This window comes from Tamandua tetradactyla, chromosome 6, assembly GCF_023851605.1.
Source record: "Tamandua tetradactyla isolate mTamTet1 chromosome 6, mTamTet1.pri, whole genome shotgun sequence".
NCBI classification, from domain to species: domain Eukaryota; kingdom Metazoa; phylum Chordata; class Mammalia; order Pilosa; family Myrmecophagidae; genus Tamandua; species Tamandua tetradactyla.
In genome coordinates, this window is record NC_135332.1 from 91,297,257 (window position 1) to 91,314,843 (window position 17,587).

Sequence of the window (17,587 nt, forward strand, 5' to 3'; positions counted from 1 at the left end):
AATGAACTGGGGGAACTAGCACAGAAAATCCCCAATTGGGTTTGGGGGTCTTGCAAGAAGCTTAAGACTGCCATTCCACTTCCCTGTTAGATGGCTGCTTAGGCAAAAGTTTTGCTGATATTTTCCTTTCGTTGAGTTGGGAAAAAGTAGTGGTGGACAGGGAGGGGTCAGTGGAGAAATAATCCATATGCTCTCAGTTTAGAGTCTCAAATAGATTTTAGAAAAGGTCGCTGTCCTTGAGCCCAAGGGCATGGACTCTGGGCAAGGAAATCCTGTGAGCAGTTCTGGTGCTGAGAGCTGGGTGGAGCAAGGCAAGAGGCAGCAGAAACATTCATATCACAGGGTTGTGCAGAGTCCTCCAGAGAACCCCCCTGCACCACCCAGAGAGACAACACTTAGAAAGCAAGTGCAGAGAGTCTACGGAAACTAATCAGCATTAGTCTGTGAAGCAGACTGATGTAGTCAGATAAATAAAGAGACCCTAGCCTCATTCCTTCAACATCTCTATCATGCCAATAAACTGAAGGAAATTTTTCTTGAAAAGAAAGAGGAAGGCAGTGTTTCAGAGCAACTCAGGGGAAAAGTTTTCCCTCTTCTCCACTCCAAGAAGTCAGGGTGTTGCTCAAGCCTGTGCTATGTAGAGATGAGAAGCTGAGATTTAAATTGAGTCTAAGATTGAACTTTTAAGTTGGGCTGAGATTTACTAACTGGAAGAGACCAGAAAGTTAGGAACTATGACATAGATTTTGGAAAGATAAGGGAAAGGAAGAATCAATAAATCAGGGGTCAGGAGTCCTTTTCTGTACAGGGTCAAAGAGTAAATTATTAGGCCTTATGGGCCATATGCTCTCTGTTAGAACTACTCAGCTCTGCCCATGTGGTAAAATAGCAGCCATCCACAATATACAAATGATAGGCATGGATGTGCTCTGATGAAATTTTATTTCTGAACAAAGTTTGGCCAGATTTGATCTGCAGGTCATAGTCTGCCAATCCTTTGCAATAGATTATGATTAAAAGCAGAGACAGGAAAAAATAAAATTTTGTATATCCATCAATCATAATTCTGCCCCCCCCCCTTTTTTTTTTTGCACGAGCAGGCACTGGGAATCAAATCTGGGTCTCCAGAATGGCGGGCTAGAACTCTGCCTGCTGAGCCACTGTGGCCATCCCATAACCCCCTTTTAAAAACTCAATTTCGACTATACTTCCAAGTTTTCCCAAAATCCCTGTACACTTCCCTCTTGGATGGGAAAGCACTTACCTTCTAAAGTCCAAGTCTTTGCCTGTAGACTTTGTAGATTCTCACAATATTTCCTCTGTATTTCTATCATATGGGTTGATTTGAACTACAGGAAGTCAAGTATTTTGTTTGTAATTGACACTTTGAACCAAGGCAAATTTCATGAATCAGATGGCAAACCTAATTTACAGAATGAAAAACAATCAATGAATGAACAGACACCTCTTCTTTAAAGCAGAAGATGAACTAGTTTCCTCTGCTGCATACTATACTTAGTGTCTTAAAACAGCACTGATTTATTAGCTCACAGTTCTGTGGGTTCTCTGGAATGAGAATCTTAGCCAGGGCTGGAGTCTCATAGGAGCCACTTCCCACTCACATGACCTTTGGCAGCATTCTTTCCCTTTATGATGGGAGACTGAGAGCTTCAGCTTTCTGTTGGCTGTTGGTCAGAGAACTACCATAGCGCCTAGAGGCACCCTTAATATCTAGAAGCACTCTCAGCTCCCAGAGGCACCCCCAGCTCCTAAAGGTTCCTTCAGCTCCTAGATATGCCCTCAGCTTCTAGAAGTACTATCAACTCTTAAAAGTTCCCACAGCTCCTCCAGGCTTCCTGCAGCTCCTTAAGGTGTCCCTAGCTTCTGGAAGTGTCCTTCAGCTCCTAGAGTTGTCCCTAGCATCTAGAGGTACCATGTTTTCCTAGAGGTGCCCTCAGCTTCTCCCAGCTGCCCTCAGCAACTCTGGGCAACTTTCAGCAACTTGTCTCATGGACTTTCTAAACATGCCAGATGGAGTCATATAATGTAATATGATCACAAATGTGATATCCCATATCTTTTGCCATATATTGTTGGGTTGAAGCAAGTCACAGGTCCTACCCATGCTCAAGGAGAAGGTATAACCCAAAGACATGAAAATCAAGAGGGAGGGATCATGGGGCCCCCCTAGAGTCTGGATTTCAGAGGGCATGGACTTCAGATTGGTTCTGCAAAACATTTACTGAATTGAATTAAACAGTAGCAAAGTTAGGGGCTGAGTAAACTACCCAACCTCTACTTTCCTGAGAAGGGAAGAGAATGCCTTTCTGTACAGAATCATCTGCAGAGGGCTCATTTCCATGCTTCCTTGACTATTGCTTATTGAAAGGATTTCCTCACAAGACCTTCTTCACAGCACTTACTCAGTCTTCCAGAGAAATGATCTTACTTTCCATGGAACTTAAAAAAAATATTGCTTGTGTGCTAGAAATCTGACTACCATAGGAGATATGACATCAGAAAGGGTTCCTTTGTTTGAATATTAAAAATCCCAGCCAGGGGCCCCTCTAGGATCAAGAAGGTGGGGTGAGACATCTCAGGGCTTTATCCCCCCAGTAGACACTTTGAACAACCAGCAAGAACTAGCAGAAACATCTTTCTTAAAGCTCCAGAAAACAGCTAAAGAACTGCAGTAACAGTGCAAGTGCAAAATAAAGAGAAAGTCTACTTAAAAACAGTAGGCCCCTCTCTGCGTGGGACATGACTCTCAGGGGTGTGGACCTTCCTGGCAACGTGGGACAGAGATCCTGGAATGAGCTGAGACTCAGCATCAAGGGACTGAGAAAAACCCTAGAATGAGCTGAGAATTAACATCAAGGGATTGAGAAAAACTTCTTGACCAAAAGGGGGAAGAGTAAAATGAGACAAAGTGTCAATGGCTGAGAGATTCCAAACAGAGTCGAGAGGTTATCCTGGAGGTTATTCTTACGCATTAAGTAGATATCACCTTGTTGTTCAAGATGTAGTGGAGAGGCTGGAGGGAATTGCCTGAAAATGTAGTGCTGTGTTCCAGTAGCCATGTTTCTTGATGATGATTGAACAATGATATAGCTTTCACAATGAGACTCTGTGAATGTGAAAACCTTATGTCTGATGCTCCCTTTAGCTACTATATCAACAGAAGAGTAGAACATATGGAATAAAAATAAATAATAGGGGGAACAAATGTTAAAATAAATTCAGTTTGAAATAATGGTAAATGAAAGCGAGGGATAAGGGGTATGGTATGTATAGTCTTTTTTTTCTCTATTATCATTTTATTTCTTTTGCTGTTGTCTTTTTATTTCTTTTTCTAAATCGATGCAAATGTACTAAGAAATGATGAATATGCAACTATGTGATGATATTAAGAATTACTGATTGTATATGCAGAATGGAATGATATCTAAATGTTTTGTTTGTTAATTTTTTTAATTAATTAAAAAAAGTTAAAAAAAAAAAACAGTAGGGACCTGTAGTACCCTGGAGGGCCTCTTCCCATCCTTCACTGGCTTTCCATGAAGCCCGTCCACATTCCCAATACAGATCTCTGGTCCCAGGTCTGGAAGAAGCAGAGTAACTCTTTTGCATATACTGGGAACCTGTATGCCTGGTACCATCTGTTTGGTGATGGCCTGAGTTACTCACCATCCTAGAACTTGCCCAATGGAGCTATCCTACAGAGTACAATGGGAGAGTAGTCAATTCGTACTGACTGGGACAGGGAATTGTTGACTATAAGACATACAGTACAGTGACTAGCACTCTGAAGAACTGTTTCCTAGGGAAGAGGGGACATTCAGAACCCAGGGCCACATACACATGCTGAAGGCAAGATGTATGAACAGAAAGGATCAGGGAGGCCCCTACACTCTGACCTTGAGCTGTTCTATAAATTCATTGTATGGACAAGTCCTAAAGGAGAGCAGTTGCACAGGTCAGTCTGCACAGTCTGGGGGGAATGTTTTGTTTTTCTTTTTTATTAGTTATGGGCAATCAGGGAAAGCTGTGTCATAATAGTAGCTGGATACAAACTTAAGGAACAGCTAACTCAGAGTTTAAATTTGGGTAATAACACAATAAAATACCAAAATGTCCAGGTTTTAACAAAAGATCACAAACCATACAAAAAAAAACACCCCAAAACAAAACAAGAAATGATTGCCTAGGCAAAGGAGAAGATTAAAGCATTTGAAACCATCAATGAGAAGAATCACACTTGGGACATACCAGACAAAGACTTTAAAAAAGTATTCCAAAATATGCTCAAAGAGCTAAAGGAAAACATGGACATGGAACTAAAAAAAAAGTAAGAAAAAAATAAATGAGCATTAAGGGGATATCAATATAGAGATGGGAATTATGAAAAGGAATCAATGACAGCTGAAGACTACTGTTTTTTAGTTTCTTAGGCTGCTCAAGCAATACCATGAAACAAATCAGGCTAAACAATGGGAATTTATTTTCTCATAGTATAAGGCTGGTGTTCTAGTTTGCAAATGCTGTTGGAATGTGATATACCAGAAATGGAATGGCATTTAAAAAGGGAATCTATTGAGTTTCGAGTTTACAGTTCTAAGGCCATGAAAATGTCCAAATTAAGGTATCAAGGGAAAGATACCTTAACTCCAAAGAAAGGACTGATGAAGTTAAGGGTTTCTCTCTCAGCTGGGAGGGCACATGGTGACATCTGCTAGCTTTCTCTCCTCATTTCATCAGGCATCTTCAACAGCTTCCCTTGGCTGTGAACCTCAATAAGATTAAGTTCCGATTTCTCCTTGGAAACCATGGAGGCAAGCCAGCTGTGGGACAACATATTCAAAATGCTGAAAGCCAAAAATTGCCAACCAAGAATTTTATATCTGGCAAAACTTCATTCAAAAATTAAGGAGAGATTAAGACATTCCTAGATAAACAAAGGCTGAGGATACCACTAGACCAGCCCTGAAAGTGGTGTTAAGGAGTGTTCTGCAGGTTGAAAGGATAAGGCACATGACAATGGATTGAAGCTGCATGAAGAAATAAAGATCTCCAGTAAGGTAAAGATGGAGGTAAATATAAATACCAGCCCTATTGCATTTTGGGGTTGTATAAGGTCAATCTTTTTAAAATTTATTGACTTGCTTTGTGACCCAGCATGTGATCTATCCTGGAGAATGATCCACTAGCACTTGAGAAAACTGTGTATGCTGCTGTTGTGGGGTATAATGTTCTGTAAATGTCTGTTAAGTCTAATTCATTAATTATATTATTCAAGATCTCTGTTTCCTTATTGATCCTTGGTCTAGATGTTCCATCCATTGATGAGAATGGTGTACTGATTATTGTAGAGTGTGTCTACTTCTTCCTTCATTGTTGTCAGTGTGTACCTCATGTATTTTGGGACACATTGGCTCAGTGCCTAATATTTATGATTGTAATGTATTATTGATGAATTGTTCCTTTTATTCATACACAGTGTCCTTCTTTGTCTGTTTTAATTGTTTTAAATTTGAAGTCTGATTTGTTGGATATTAGTGTTGTCACCCCCACTCTTTCCTAGTTGTTGCTTGCATGAAATATATTTTTCCAACTTTTCACTTTCAATTTGGTTTTGTACGTGGGTCTAAAGTGAGTCTCTTTTAGACAGCATATAGTGAGTCCTGCTTTTTTAATCCATTCTGCCAGACTATGTCTTTTGATTGGAGATTTTAATCTATTAACATTTAATGTTATTACAGTAAAGACAGTACTTTCTTCTTCCTTTGATCTTGGATTTTATATGTCATATCTTATTTGTTTTCTCTTTTTACCCTTAGTGATAGTCTTCATGTCTTCACTCTTTTCAAGACCTCTGTCTCTCTACTGTCTTTTTCTATCTCCCTCTAGATCTCCTTTTAGTATGTCTTGTAGAGCCAGTCTCTTAGTAACAAACTCTGTCAGTGACTGCTTGTATGAGAATATTTTAAACTCTCCCTCATTTTTGTAAGACAGTTTCTCCAGGTGAAGCATTCTTTTTTGGCAGTGTTTCTCTTTCAGAATATTAAATACATCACACCACTGCCTTATTGTCTTCACAGTTGCTGCTCAGAAATACACATATAGTTTTATCAAGTTTCCCTTGTGAATGGTGGATTGTTTTTCTCTTGCTGCTTTCAGAATTCTCTCCTTGTCTCTGACATTTGACCATCTGATTAGTAAGTATCTTGGAGTAGATCTAAGCAGATCTATTCTGTTTTGGATAGGCTGTGCTTCTTGGATCTGTAATTTTGTGTCTTTCCTAAGAGATGGGGAATTTCCAATTATTATTTCTTCTATTTTCTTCCTGCCCCTTTTCCCTCCTCTTCTCTTTCTGGGACACCCATAACACATATATTCATGTAATTCATGTTGTCATTTAATTCCCTGAGACCCTGCTTATGTTTTCCTTTCTTTTCCTTATCTGTTCTTTTGTGCATAGGATTTCAGATGTTCTATCCTCTAGTTCACTAATCCTTTCTTCTGCTTTCTTCAAATCTGTTGTTGTAACTCTCCATTGTGTTTTACATCTTTTTTTTGTCCTTCTCATTCCCATAACTTATGCCATTTGTTTTCTCAAGCTTTTGAGTTCTTCTTTATGGTCGCCCCATGTCTTCTTTATGTCCTTCACATCTTTTTCCATATCTTTCTCAATGTGTTGATTTGATTTTTGACTGGATACAACATGTTTGATTGAACATAAATTAGTTGTTTCAGCTCCTGTATCTTATTTGAAGTGTCTGTTTGCTTGGATGACTTGGCCATATCTTCATTTTTCCAAATATGTCTTGTAAATTTTTGCTGATGTCTCAGCATTGATTTCCTTGGCTATTTTATTCTGGAGGTCATTTTCAATCTTTTACCTAGGGTTTTCTTGCTGGATGGTTTGTTCTCTATTTGTTTTTTGGTGTTCAGTTCAACTTATTCTAGACTTCTAGCATAGCTGCTATTTAACTGTTGAGAATTTTTTCAGCTCTTGTTTTTCTGGTTCTTGCCTTGCCTAAATGGAACCTTGTTTTTTGTTTGTTTGTTTGTTTGTTTTTTTAGGATCATCTCCCCAGATATCATCAACCCCAGTCAGAGTTTCACAGACAAGACAAGCCCAGGTCTCAGGAGGAGGGTGTAATAAGTATCACATTTCCCTGGAGATGAGACTCAGTGAGTAGTTAGAGATTCCTGTGAAGCCTCTAAGCTCTGTGTTTTTCCTATTCTTCCCAGCTGGTGGAGCTTGACAGATCCCCAATGGAGTAAAGTGCAATGCCTTTAAATTCTAAGCAGATCCTGTGGCTGCCAGGGGCCCGGTTGAGACAGAGGCTGAGGTAGAAGGTGGGCTTGGGGTCTGAATTCTCTGATTGAGGTTAATCACCCTTTGAACTGGGCCCAGTCCTCCTTTTCTTGGGAAAGATAAATGCTTTAGGGAATTATCACCTTCACTTGACTTGTTTCTTTGTTTCTCAGACATATCTTAATGCTGCCCATGTCTGGTCAAAACTGACAATTGAAAATGCCTGAGGCTTTCTCTAATGACTATTTAGAATAATTAGAAAAAAAAAAAGGAAGGAAGAAAGAAACACCTTTTCCCAGCCTATCTTCAGCCCCCAAGGTATGCCTGTCAAAAGCCTGAGTTGGTATCTGGCTTTATGTGCCTCGGAGCACAGTCCTTTTCCAATATTCTGAGCTGGGCTGACTCCCAAAGTCTCCATCTTTGGGGTTTTTATATTTTTATGTTTTGTCAGCCCTACCTCCTGTTTGCCATGAGAAACCTCAGTATTCCCTTCCTACTTGTTTTTGGTTTATCTGTGCTTGGAGCTTGTAAATGGTCCATCTCAGGAGCTTCCAGCCTGGAGATCTGGCAGGAATGAACTCTACCTTCAAAATATAATCCAGAATCCAAGTTTTAACCAGGCCTGGTACCAACAAACTGGACAACTTAGATGAAAAGGACAAATTCCTAGAAACACACGAATTACCTATCCTGACTCAAGAAGAAATAGAAGATCTTAACAAACCAGTTACAAGTAAAGAGATCCAATCAGCCATCAAAAGTCTTCTCCCACACAAAAAAGCCCAGGACCAGATGGCTTCACAGGAGAATTTTATCAAACATTTCAAAAAGAGCTAATGCCAATCCTGCTCAAACTCTTCAAAAAAAACTGAGGAAAAAGGAATACTACTTAACTCATTTTATGAAACTAACATCACTCTAATAACAAAATCAGATAAAGACAACACAAGAAAAGGAAACTACTTACAATTCTGTGGTGTAATAACAGCCCTTTCATCCATTCCAGATTGGTTTATAATGTGTCTAGTCACAGATGTCCTCCAAAAAGTTGTTCCAGAAAGTTCCTGGCTAGTTAGTAGCTGCCCTAGAGGATGAACTAAATTCCACACTTTCCTACACTAACATCCTGTCCCACCTTCGATCTGTATTTTTGGCTTGCAACTCCACTTTTTTACTTTCTACAGGATCTAGAAGGTGAATGCATAAAATGTAACTATATATCAGTGGTTTTTGGACTCATAATGTATAAGCATGTAATTTGTGACAAGAACTACATAAAGTTTCAGGAACATAGTTTGGGTACACTGTTGAAGTTAAGTTACTATCAAAGCAAACAAGTTTGCTATAGATGTAAGATATTTAACTTAAGCCCCATGGTAACTGCAAAGAAAATATCAGGGAATATTCAAACCCACAGAGACATAAATTAGAGTGCAGTTTGCCAGAGGTGGAGGTCAGAGAGAATGGTTAGTTAATGTACAGTGAGGGCTGGGTTTCTGTTTGGGGAGATGAGAAAGTTTTAGTAATAGAAAGTGTGAGGTTGCTACAATATTTTTGTGAATGTGATTAATCCCATTTGAATGGTGTACTTGAGAGTGATTGAGAAAAGACAGTTTATATGTTGTATAAATGTTCCCATAATTAAACAAACAAACAAAAAGAAAGAGCAACTAAAGAGACAATGACAATTAAATACAATACATCATCTTTGGATGGAATCTAGCAAAGGAAGAGAAAAAGCTCAAAGAGACATTACTGGGACATATGAAAAGATCAGATTGTAAAACTGTAAGCTTTATATCAATATCAAGTTTTTTAATTTGCTAACTGCACTTACAGTTGTTACATAAGTGAATATCCTTATTTTTAGGAAATGTACATGGCCCTATTAAGCATTCAAGGAGCATGAGCTATACAATCTATACTAAAGTGTTCAAAAATGATTGATAAATAGATAAATGATATACAGTTATTGATATGGATAGATGGAAGGATGGATAGACAGACAGATAGAAGGACACAGAAAATTGGCAAAATGTTAAAATTGATGGATATGGGTATCTGGGAGAATAGGGGAATGTTGAAATTCTCTGAATGGCGTTTGCAATATTTTTGTAAATGTCCTGTAAGTTTGAAAGTATTTTTAAAGTAAAAAGTTTCTTTTTTTTTTTTTTTAAATCTCAGCCAGTTGAGTTCTTGTCTATAGAGTCTCCCCATAATTTTCTACTAAGGAAATCAAGGTGCAGAATCAGAAACCTCCAAGGGCAGTGTGGCATGACGGTAGCAGAATTCGAGGTCTCCCAAGGCCCACTCTAGGACTTGTTTCTCCAAATAACACAGTTTCTCTTTCAGTCTAGGGGGTATTATAGCAGTCCTAAACTTCATTAAGAACCATGTAAGTGAGCATGGCTTTCTCAGAAGTAGAACATTGATGGAGAACAGTATTACCTATTCATAGCAAAGAATTTCTGCAAAGATTGTCTTAAAGAAAAGTTCAAAGTATTCTTTCCTGACATGAAAAGTTAGAGTCATTGCCCACATTTTCCAAGAAATGTATGTCTTTTTTAATGTTTCTGGAGACAACAGGAATAAACTTGGGTGTTAATCTGTCTGTAATATCTTATATAATTCTTTACATATAAGAAGGACTGATTATTCTCCTTTTAACCAAAAGGGTATATTTCTGATTTAGAATTGGCACATTTTGACAGTGGTTTAAGAGAGTGGGAGCTATTCCAGAGAATAAAGGGAATGCAGTGAACTCAAGGGAATGTAGGAGATTTGTTCAAGGAATCCTCAATTCTAATCTGTAGAACAGTGGCCCTGTAATGCAAGTGTGCATAAAAATCGCAGGAAAGCTTGTCAAAAATGCAGATCCCAAGACTCCATCCTCAAGATTCTGAGTCATCAAGTCTGTCTAAAAATTACATAATTTGTTTATTTGTTTTTTCAGAAAAAACAAACAGGTGACGGTGTCACAGCCCCAAAGAAACCATCCATTGAGAAACTGGGAAACCTTATCAGCGTTTGTCTAGTCTAACCTCCTGCTTTAGAGATGAGAAATGGAAGCCAAGAGAAGTAGCATGATTTGCCCAAAGTTAGGCAGGTAATTACAACTAGAATTCTATTCTCAGATCAGTATTCATTCCCAGGAAAATATCTTCCACTCTATATTTTAAGGAGTAGAGAGATCGTGAGAAGATGGTTTAAAGAAGATGGTTTAAAGAGCTTGAAGAAAGTAGCAAAGCTGATAACTTTGTAGACACAAAGAAAACAAAAGTTTGTATTTAACTACCACTAATAAATTCAGCACCTGAAACAATGCAGAAGACGGTGCATTGGTCTCCTGTAGGATGGTTGGCAAAGCAGGGGGAGTCATGGACAAAGAATTATCTCCTGAAACAGTTGTGTTGTATCACTACTGCTCTTACTTCCCTGTAGTGTCACCTTTGGGTCCCCTTGGAGATTTTCTCCTCACAGCCCGTTGACCCACATATTAGTGGCAACTCAGGACATGTTCAGAGCTGGCCTTAAAAATCACCCAAGACCGTTCCTAGTGCTTCATAAGTACTCTTACAAGATTCACACATAGAGCGTAATTCTGAGACCTGTGTCCTCAACCCCACCTAACAGATGACCAGGCTCTTGTTTTGGCTTTAGTCTTGCTTTGCTATCTATTTTTATGTTTTACAATGACTTTTTTTTTTTTTTTTTTTTACCCATTTGGTCTCAATTATCAAAACCAACACTTTAACAGCAGAGGACAAAACAGAATGAGGAGCGAGTTAATTGTCATGCTGAGAAATGACTTCATTTTGGCTTTAAATCAGAGGTGGGTTATTTTTAGAGAGCTGAAAGAAAATAGCTTTAATGGAAGACTTAATTAAGCAATTTCATTTCTTCCTTCTGTGAACGCTCAGTATGCTGGTTTGGAGCTGTATGCACCCCAGAAAAACATGTTCTCAAACTTAATCCATTCCTATGGGTGTGAACCCATTGTAAGTAGGACGTTTTGATGAGGTTACTTCAATTAAGTAGACCCATCCCTCAGTCAGGATGGGACCTCATCCTGTGATTGGAGTCCTTTATAAGAAAATGAAATTCAGACAGAGAGAAAGCCATGGGAAGCAAGAACCAGAAGGTCAGTGGAATTAGAAGAGAAGGGAGAGGCCAAGAAAGCCTACCATGTGTCAAAAAGCCAAGGACCAAAGATTGCTGGCAGTTAGCCCCAAAATGCCAGTCTTTGGGAAAAAAAATCTTTGCCCAGATGATACCTTGATCTGGATTTTCCACAGCTTCAAAATCACAGCTGAAGTCCCGTTGTTTAAGCTGACACATTGTATGGTATTTGCTTTGGCAGCCAGGAAACTGAAACGCTCCTGGAGTAAATTGAAGTCAAGGGTGGGGGAGGTACCCTGTGAGACTTCTGAGAACCATGGCACCCCCAGGACCTGTGCAGTCAGAGGCACCTCTCCTTGGTCCAGCAGCCACAACTGGAGCAATGGCAGGATAGCCGTGGTACCTATGCCAACACACTTAGATAAACCATATTCTTGGCTCCAATGCGGTGTTGGGGATGGAATAGTGTCCTCCTGCAAAAGGCATATTTAGGTCCCAATTCTGGTCCTTTAGTATTTACCCATTTGTAAATAGGACCTGTGAAGATGCAATCAGTTTAAGGTATGACAAACCAAATGAAGGTGGGCCTTAATCCAACATGGTTAAAGTCCTTACAAGCAAATTAAATTCTTTATGGAAAGCCATGGAAAAAAGTTGGATAAAAGAGAAGACAGTCACGTATTGCCAAGTGACACAAAAGCCAAGGACAGCTAGTCCTAGAATGCCAGTCATAGGGGAGAAAGCATTACCTTGCTGACGCCTCGATTTTGGATGTCTCTAAGTCTCAGAACCATGATACAACAAATTCCCATACTTTAAACCAACCTATTGTATGGTATTTGTTTTGGCAGGTAGGAAACTAAGATGGGAGACAAGGGAGAATCTCATAATAACGGCATGCAGGTTTTAAAACGGTGTATTATCAGACTTGAAAGTTGGCAGAATTTCAGTCACTACTTGCCAGTCTGGGTCTTATTTGAACTTCCACAGTTCAATCTGAGCCCATCACTAAAGGGTATCATGCTGCTCAATTAGATGTGGACCCAACTGGCCAGGGAAAGTTCATGTCTGTACTCTCTTTGTTACAAAAGCACTTTGCTAACAGCAAGATATCTTAGGGGTGTGGCAGAGCTGAGATGTGAAGATGATTCATAAAGAAATCCCAAGCTGGGGACTTGCTCCTATGGGATTCCCACGTTATGTGGGAAAGTGTTGAGTGAGCTGTACACATCAACCCAAGAGCCAACTTCTTGGATTCCCAGATTATAAGCAATTGTCCCCATGTACGGGCAAATTGTCAAGGTGCTTTTACCAGCAATACCCACATGGGGAATAGCTGCAGGAACTGCTAGCAGTTATGTCATATACACATATTTCATACACAACTAATTTTATTTCTTGAACATGAGTCAGCCACCAGAAAGACTGGAAAATTTCAAAGCTGGGTATATTCAATTTGTAGCATTCAATTTGTTGTAAAACAAACAGACTCACAGTACAGCTTTAAGGACAACCATATGCATTAAAAATGTTTTTAAAAGTTATTTACCTAAAGGAACATATGTCATAAAATTGATGATGATGGAATATATTTCTAACTTAAATTCTAACTGCTTAGCTTTCATTGTGAAACTTGGAGACCTGGATTGCAGGTCTTTAAAAGAAAATTTTCTAGAGTACTTAATTTAAGATTTGATATGATTTTTTTTGTGATGCATATGCTGGCAGAAATAAAAGTGACAAGTAGGTCATTTTTAAGTGATTAAACCTGTTTTCATTCCTCTAAAAAAGCATAGGATGACATTGATATTGGCTTAAAAGTATCTGCTGTTTACTAATAGTTTTAATATTAATATTTCCACTGTTTACCAGGAGAGTTCACTTTCTTGATCTGTAGTATGCTACTTGCTTTTGTTCTAAAGTGATTTTCTCTATGAGCTCAGTAATAAAAATTACATATTTTTCTGTGTCTCCCGTTTAGAATCCTCTTTACTGATACTCTAGAAACAAAAGTGTGACAGCTAGCCAATGTCAATGGAAATTTAATATAAAGGGGGCAACTTTCTTAACTTAGACCCAAAGATGAATTTCCTGGATTCAAATCCAAATCTATTTGTTTTTATTTCACAGACTATTACCTTTTTTTTTTTTAAGTATGCAAAATTCTGGGGACTTTGGGTGAATTCAAAGGTACTGTGTGTGGACTTGGACACATCTCTCTTTCCAAATGGAATGAACCTCTGCATCCTTTGCTTCGTTCCCACAAGAGGCGTGTATCCTGTTAGGGAGGAGATGGGTTATTTCTTACTCACAGCTGATCTTGGCACTAGCACAGCTTTAGGCACACAGCAGGTGCTCCATGAATATTTGTAGAATGATAAAATGGGATTTTTGGTTATTTCTTTTTCAATCGGCCAATTGATAAGGAAGACTGAGCGACTTTGGGGAAAGCTAGGGAGTAATGAATCATAAACCACTCACAGGGATCAGCACTGGCCAATGTCCCCCTCCCTCTACCCCTTGCCTACCAACTCATCCCTACCCTATGTCAGTCATGACAAATGTATTTTGAAGTACTATTCAAACCAACTTAAATGTATTTCCTCTTTATATAAAGAGTCTTGGAAAAGATAACTCAGTGGGCATAGCATAGAAAATCAAAGTGGCATCAATTTCTAATGAATCCTCCTTCATGCTTTCTTTCAGGTTTCAGATTCCTTGATTGAGGGTCTTTTTTTTTTCTTTTGGTATGGGCAGGCACCAGAATTCGAACCCAGGTCTTTGGCATGGTAGGCGAGAACTCTGCTTGCTGAAACACTGTGGGCCCCCCCGCCCCGAGGGTCTTTTTTTTAAAATAAAAAAATCTGACCTGATGATTTGCTTACTTTAAAGACTGTTAAGAAGGCTTGCGTTCTCAGCCCCTTTGCTCCCACTTCTCAATAAAAATACAAATATTCTAAAGAAAATAAAATGGTCTCGACATTAAAGAGTGGACTTCAGAATTTCGTTGGGCTTCCATCTATGTATTTTTTCAACTTTTAAACAACATTAAACGTGCATTATTTTTATACACTGCAATTAATCAAGAATGAACCCCAATAAATGTCATTTCACACAATGTATGTAGGCAATGAGGGCTGCGAGGCTTCCCATCCTATCAGCAGCTGAGAAACTTTCCCAGGGTGTTCCATGGTGCAAGAACCTGCCTGGCCACTTAGTCACCTGGCTGTGCCCCACAGAACGGAAAGCCTGACCCCGAGCACCGACCTCCTCACACAGCTTTCCCAGGCCTGTCTCCTGAGGTTCAGCTTCCTCGAGGGTTGTGAAACCTGCTTATTGAAAGGGCTTCACAGCAACCCTTGGATCATGCATTTCCCATGAAGCCCTGCCCTGCCCATTAGGGTGGATAATTAGTTCACAGGGTTTAACTCTACTATGCAACCTGCCAAAACTTTCAATGCACTCACCGTCTAAGAGCTGTTGCTGGTCGGCCTGAGGATTCTCATGCAACCAGGGAGGCTTGCTTCTCTCTCGGGATCAGACGCAGTTGGGTGGCATTCAACACACCTCACAGGAGAGGAAAAGCACGCGTATCTCACACCTTAAGAAAGAGTCCTGATCAAGATAAAATAAGAATATAACAGAGGCCATGTGCTTTTCCCAGACATCTACCTGTTCCCTGTCTGCTGGGAAACAAGGGCTGCCCAGAATTTCTGCTCCTGGAGATTCAAAGCCACCCTTGGTTACCTGACTCCATTGTGGCTCATGCGTTAAATTCCTTGTTACATCAGAATGCATAAGGATTTACAGAAAGCTTCCTATTTGGGGAAGTGCTGCTGAGATGATAAATGAGCACTGGCTTATACGGGAACTAGCGGTAATTTAGCAGAGAGCACAGAACCTACCTGTTACATGGGAGGTACATCTGTCTTCTTCGTCTTCCATGTACCTTTGCCTTAACTTCAAGGAATCCAGACTCCTGGCCAGAAAATAGGTGACTTTCAGGAATAGCCAGTTACAAAGATAACACAAAACGTGATCCAGATGTTCTTTTCCATACTTGATTCAATTCTGACACTCTCACTTGCTGCATATCCCCTCCTACCACCTGTCTGAGCATGCTCATGGTGAAGGAGGGGACTCAGAGGACATTGGAGGGCTACAGGGGGATGCGCCGGCTGTGAGCTCAGATGCCAGCTGGACCCTCCACCAGCCTCAGCAAGTGCAGTCGTTCCCTTCAGCCTTTGTCTGTCATTCTGTTCTGATGCTTTCATGAAGAACAATGAGTACAGCACATGGAGGTAAACTTGATTTTCTTTTTGTGCCAGATTCGCAAGTATTTTCTTGCATCATCTTGCCGCTTTCACCAACTTCACTGAGGACTCTGAAGCTTGCTCATTTTTCCGAATAAAACAAATTATAACTTACATGTGAATGACTCTAAGATTTTATTGCTTCTTCTACTACCGGCTTTATAGGGCAATTTTTATTGCTACCTAAAAATGGGCCCTCCCTGAGACAGCAGGTTGGAGAGTGTTTCCCACACAACAGGTGAGGGTTTACTTCTGGTGCATTCAGCACCTCCTATGTGCTGTTTTTGTCTATGGAGCTGGCCATCACAATAGCAGCTAACACTTGTTAAGCCCTTGCATTCTACTGGCACTGTCTCCTTCTATTCTCACAACAACCCTGTGATGGAAATTCTGCTACTATTCCCATTCCACAGATGGAGAAACTGAGGCCCAGAGAAGTTATCTGGTTTACACGAGGCCACACCACCAGGGAGCATCAGTTTAAACCACTTTCCATGGTCCTAAATAGTGCAGTTCAGGGTTGACTCCCAAGTATTTCAGAAAGCAAAAATGAAAATTTCAGATATTGTTACCTAATTCTGAAAAAAAAAAAAAAGAAGCATGGTGAGAGATTTAGAAAAAAAATACTGTTGTCAGAGTCTCATGAGAAGAGGTTAGACGTTCTCTACTAACTACTTTTATGATAGCTAAGGTGCTATCGTTACCTTAGGGGATGAACTGGAATCATTTATTCATTCAAAATTTGTTGAAAGCATGCTTGTTATCAGGTAGTAGATTAGGCGTTTGGCACACTGAGAAACAAAATGGCCCTTACCTGGTGATGTACCCCAGGGAGAATGAAAGAGAATAAACTGGCATAGGGGAAGAAAATTCTAGAAATTGTTTTCATGTATATTTTCTATCTTATCTTTTTCAAAATTGTATTTTACTATGCATATTGTTCAATGCACAAAACATAATAATTCTATGGTACCTGCATATGCTTTAAAATGAATAAATACATATGTTTTTGATAGAAGAACTCAGTTTTTACTGAAAAATAATTTTGATAAGAAAGATTTGGAGATCTTTGGTCTAGAGAATAGTCAGATGGGAGAGTTCCACTGAGAACAGGGCACTGGGTGCAAGCAGCAGGCTGGCAAGTGGTGAAATTTGAATCTACTCAGTAAATGGTTGTGGTTGGGGTTTTTTAATGAAAGGGGAGGAGTCCACATTCTTCAGAAGACAAAGGGCTTTTTTAAAGCTCATTATACACAGAGATTTTTATTATAACATAGCTTTTGGAATAGAATAAAATATCATTCTTGCCCCATAAGGATTAGAAGAAGCTCAGCCATTCAAATTGTCAACATTGGCAAATACTTTGGCTGTTGTTGTTTGTTTGTTTTTAATGTAGAAAGGCAGAGCTCGTCTATAGAATTCATGCCTTCAATTGCCATGCTTAATTCTAGGTCCTTGGTACTCTAGCAAGCTTCCTGGTCAACTCTCCAACTAGTAGCTCCAGTTCTCATCCTTGTGGTTTTTTTTTTTCCACCACCAAAATCCTTGATTTACCACAATACATTCTGAGTAGGTGTCAAATGTGTGAGAATCTGTTCCCCACGCTGAGACACGATGGGGAAAATCACCAGGAAGGCTTGGTGGCAACAGTTGGGAAAATGAAGGCAAAGACACAAAAGGCTTCAGAACAGCACAGTGGGAGTTGCTGCCCAGGATCTGTGCAGCAAAATGTGCCCAGTTCAAGCTTTTTGTTTACTGATCCTTCCTAGTAAGCTTCTAGACCAAGCAGCAGTGTCACAAAACATATTTGCCTCTAGTAAAATGTTGACGGGAG

The 17,587-nt window shown here is 39.6% G+C and overlaps 1 long non-coding RNA gene across 2 annotated transcripts in view; it reads right to left on the reverse strand.

The window, feature by feature from the left end:
* LOC143686213 (uncharacterized) overlaps window positions 1-15,796 on the reverse strand; it is a 38,341-nt gene extending 22,545 nt beyond the window's left edge. Inside the window, exons 1-3 of one of the 2 annotated variants that reach the window (XR_013176968.1) lie at window positions 15,346-15,796; window positions 14,908-15,055; window positions 1,265-1,423 (exon numbers count right to left, since the gene is read on the reverse strand). This is a non-coding gene — a long non-coding RNA (uncharacterized LOC143686213). Of the gene's footprint in view, window positions 1-1,264; window positions 1,424-1,551; window positions 1,639-14,907; window positions 15,056-15,345 lie in introns of those variants that run through there. The other variant, XR_013176969.1, reaches the window with a different exon arrangement.
* Window positions 15,797-17,587: the final 1,791 nt, after the last annotated feature.